Source organism: Leptonychotes weddellii, chromosome 4 (genome assembly GCF_054177405.1).
Source record: "Leptonychotes weddellii isolate Sample4059 chromosome 4, ASM5417740v2, whole genome shotgun sequence".
Classification (NCBI taxonomy): domain Eukaryota; kingdom Metazoa; phylum Chordata; class Mammalia; order Carnivora; family Phocidae; genus Leptonychotes; species Leptonychotes weddellii.
The window spans coordinates 160,541,047-160,546,017 of NC_138372.1; positions in this window are offsets into that span (position 1 = coordinate 160,541,047).

The following is a 4,971-nucleotide window of genomic DNA, read 5'->3' on the forward strand; positions in this document are numbered from 1 at the left end:
AAGAAGAAAAAAGAAATTGTTGGCCTAAGAAAGTAATGTTTCCCATTCGTCAGATCAAGGGCAGTGGACAGAGGAAGGGAAAGTAAATTCGGTCACTTTGAGTGCTGGCCCTGAGGCCACGAAGCCCCAGCACGCCCTGAGCGTTCGCCCACCCCACTCCGAGGGAATGTGGTCATGCCCAGAAATACGTGGCTATACAAGGAAGGCTTCTGTTTCTTCCTAATGAGTTGATTATATCCTGTCAGAAGAATCGTAAGGCCATCAAATGTCAAGTCAATTTTCTCAAACATATTATTTTCATAGCAGCTGGGTCTGACTAACTGTTGAAACAGAGCATCCTATTGTTACATTTCACTGAGAATGTTAAAGTGGAACTCAATTAAAAAAGGAAGAGAAAAATCTGACAGGACACATGATCCTGATTCATGCAAGTTTACAATTCAGTATTTAGAAGCCAGTTTTGTTAAGATCATTTGGTCACTTAGTTCACAATGAACTAATAATGAAAAGGGAAATAAAGGAGGAACGTGTTATTTGCCCACAAAAGCCACTTTCTCAGATGGCAGGAGAGACGTCTCTTTAGTTACTGGCTCTACCCATGAAGGGTAGATGGGTGACCCAGGAGATCCAAAGTGCTGAGTTCGAATCCTTACACTTCCCACATATGCTCCCGAATGAATCTGGCTTATCACATTCTCAAAAGACAGGAAACTATCAGGATGAGACAAATGAACTTCAGCGTCAGACAACCAGAGCCTTAGCTTACGTATGTGCCGAATGGTCCTAAGTGAATTTAGGAATTGGCACAGCAGTTAACTACGTAAGAGTTTTTGAAGGAATTTAATGATGTAAGATACACGACACGTTGGTACAGAAGAAGCGTTCATTAAACGGTAGTGATGAAAATGATGGTAACAATGATACTAGTGAGGAAAGTGGAAAAAGAGGAGGGAATTTTGGGGTTTTTTGGGGTTTTTTTAGTATTTTATTTATTTATTTGACAGAGGGAGAGAGAGCAAGAGAGGGAACACAAGCAGAGGGAGTGGGAGAGGGAGAAGCAGGCTTCTTGTTGAGCAGGTTGCCTGATGCGGGGCTCGATCCCAGGACCCTGGGATCAGGACCTGAGCCAAAGGCAGACGCTTAACGACTGAGCCACCCAGGTGCCCCAAGAGGAGGGAATTTTGTAAAAGATGTATCCAGGGCCAACGAGACAGAGGGAGTAAGGAAGCCATGAAATGCAGAGCTGGAACTAAAAGGCAGCCTCCAACTTACAGGGATTCATGTTTGCACTGGACATGTTCCATGTGCACAGGGTCAAGTTTGATACGAGGAAGGTATGTCTCCCTTCAAAAAATAGATCATGTTTCCCTTCATCCAAAACCCAATTTTCATCACCAAATTTTATTATAGATATTCTATTTTGGTTCTTTCTTTCTTTCTTTCTTTTGTACAATCTGTCAATGTGGTGGGCAGAATTCTAAAATGGCCCCCAAGATTCCTGCACACACATCCCCGCCACCACCCCCCGCAGTGTACTCATACCACCCATTTATTCAGCCAAACACGAACATACTGCTGTAAAGGGATTTTGCAGATATAAATAAGGTCCTACATCAATTGACCTGACAATTAAGAGAGTATGAAGGTAGGCCTGACCTAAACACACGAGCCCTTTAAAAGCAGAGAGTTTTCTCCAGCTTGCAGTGAAAGAGAAAGTCAGAGATTCAAAGCACACCAATGATTTGACACACCACCGCTGGTTTGAAGATGAAAGGGGCTACACAGCAAAGAATGCGAAAGGCCACTAGAAGCTGAGAGTCAGCAAGAGAAACCTAAATCCTACAATCACAAGGAGCTGAATTCTGCCAACAGCAAGAATAAGACTAGAAGAGGATTTTTCCCCCTACAGCCTGGAGAAGAAAATTCAGTGTAGCTGACATCTTAATTTCAACTTTGTGGTACCCTGCGCCATGTCATGCTGGACTTCTGACCTAGAGAGAGTGTGGGCTCATTAATGGGGTTGTGTTAAGCCCCTGATTTTGTAGTAATCTGTCACATAGCAGTGGAAAACTAACAAAGGTGGTCTGAATGGCTCTAGAGCCAAAAGTTGTTCTGAGTCCTCTGGCCTCTGAGTAAGCCTGGTTTACCTATCTAGGCTGAGTGAAGGAAAGATTCACAGTAATAACTCTAATCACTCAAACTAAACATGTATGTATCGAATACGCACACATATACATACTCACAGGCTTTATCTCAAAATATCAGGATAATTGAGGCACAGGTATATATTATACTGGAAGTCCTCCAGCAGATGCCCCCATTTTCCTTCTCATAGCCAGCACGCCATTTCCTCAGTAAACACTTACTCAGTAAGTACAATTACTGTATGCTGGGCTCTCAGAGAGACCACAGGGACAGAACCCACACACAGTTCTTCAAAGAGATCATTGAACAGTGCAAGTAAGCAGGGAGATAAGGGGCATCGCAGAGAAAGGAATAGAACCCAGTCCTAGAAATCAAGGAAGGCTTCCAAGAGCAAATAGTTTCTAAGCTGAAATCTGAGCAATTACTTGCTCAACACTGATGTGAAAGGGAAGCAAATGTTTCCAGGAAGCAAGAATATGATGTGCAGACTACTGAGAGTGATGAAGGCCAAAGCTCTCTAGAAGAGCCACGCAGCATTTATCCTGACTGGAGCATGCCTCGGGGGGAGGGGTGAGATGAGAAACTGCAGAGAGGAGCAGAGTTAGGTTGGTAGAGTGAAATTCTCTGTAAGGAATTCAGAATTCTTCCGCAAGTCAAGGGAAATTCATGAAGACTGATAAGCAGACAGTATCAGCCTTGTTTAACCAACGATCAATCACCCTGCTGGAAATTGCAGAATGGTTCAAAGAGGGGCACTCAACACTGGAGACAATAAGCCATTCCAGTAACTCAAGGGAAGTTGACAAAAGAACAGTGGTCTGAACTAAGGCCGTGCCAGTGGATGGCAAGAACAGAGAATTAAGAATTGTTAATTTTAGATGTTTCAAGACTTGAATCTTGGATAGGTATAGGAAGAGAGGGGGAATGGAGTCAAGGGCAACTTTCAGACATCTGGCTTGGGAAACTGGTTGGGTAGGAATGCCGATCAATGATAAGAGCACCTTGGAGAAGGGAACCATTTGTGTGTGGGGGGAGGGGGAGTAGGTGGACAGTGATGGGTTTGGTTTGGGTCATGTTGGATTTTAGGTGTTCACGGGAAAATGAAATGGATATATGGAGTAGGGAGCTCCTTATGTGGGGAGTTTGGTAGAGCCATCTGTGACTCTTTTATGGGTTGTAAACACTAAAAGCATGGATTCCTTAGCTGCATCACAAACTTCTTAAAATTTTTTCCCTTAATTCTTCCTCCAGTTAATTGAAGTTGGTTAAACTTCGAGGAAAGCACAATTGATGAAAATTGGAATATCATTTGCATTGCCATCAGATTTAGTCCTCTCCTTTCCCTCCAGGTGGATGGATGCACAGTGGAATCACTGAACATTTTAAAGGAGAGGAACACAGAAGCATTCAGAATGCAGAAAGTCCCAAAGAGAGCTGATAAATGTGTAAGGCATGGTTTCCTTTTATTAAATGTATTTTTTCATATTGTTAAATAGTTAATAAGAACACCTGTTACTTATATTGTAAAATTAAAATGCAGAGATAAAAGATAAGTAGGGAATCAAGTCCACCTTAGAAAATAAGCGATCCCATTAGAGAAGTACTCATTTGGGCTCTCTCAAGTCTTGTAAAAATAAAAGCAACATGGTTCCATGGCTTTAATAAAATAGTGACCAGGAGGGAACATCTTCCATTAGAAACATTCTACCTAGGTTTCATTTTATGTATTCATTTATTGAACAAATATTAATGCTTAAAGTAATTAGTAAACAATGACAAGTAGAGGCAGAATATCGTGTGAAATGAGATCTTGGATGCCAGGATGGCACAGACCTGGGTTTACATTCTACTTCAAATATCTGCTAGGTACACAACCTTGGACAAATTGTATATTCATTCCAAAGACTGGTTTTCTCGTGTCTAAAATAGGAGAATAATAGAACTCATCTCATACAACTGACGTCAGCATTCAATGAAATAATGCATGTAAAGAACTTTGTATGACATTATATCAGTTTTATTATCATTACTTGTATTCACTCCTTATATGAAGGGCTTCTGACATCTGTAATTAACCTCTAGAGCTGTGCTCACTTCTGCAGCACATATACCAACCTCTAGGCTAAGATTCTATAATTCTATAACATCAATCTTACATACCTGGAGATTAAACATTTGTGGTATGTGCAAACAGAAAATAATAAAAAACAATATATATATTTTTTAATTGGTTACTATGTGCCAGGTATATATTCCAAGTACTTCTCTTCCATTTATCTATACAACACTGGGTGTGAAAATGGGTTGTAAACAGAGCTGATCAATCTCAAATCACAACGAACCACACTAATGTGATTAACATCCAAATGAACTACCTTATGTATCAATGTATGTATGTATGTAGGCAGGTATGTTAAGTGATTTATATGTATTTTTTTCAAGTGTTAAGCTTATCAACCATTACACTGTTGAATCCCCAACACTTGACCTTGGGCTTCTATGATGCCTAGCGTGAGTGGTTAAATCAACAAACTAAGAAACTTATTTGAAGAACAACCCAAAGCATTTAATACAGCTCTAAACTGACATCTAATTCTATGTTTTTTTGTTTTTAGAGAGAGAGACGGAGGGCAGGGAGGGGCAGAGGGAGAGCGCGAGAGAGGATCTTAAACAGACTCCACACCCAGTGTGGAGCCTGACACGGCACTTGATATCATGACCTGAGCCAGAATCAAGTGTTGGACTCTTACCCGACTGAGCCACCCAGGCACCTCAAATTCTATGTATGCCTTAAAAACTACATAAAACAGTGACATCAAAATAGTC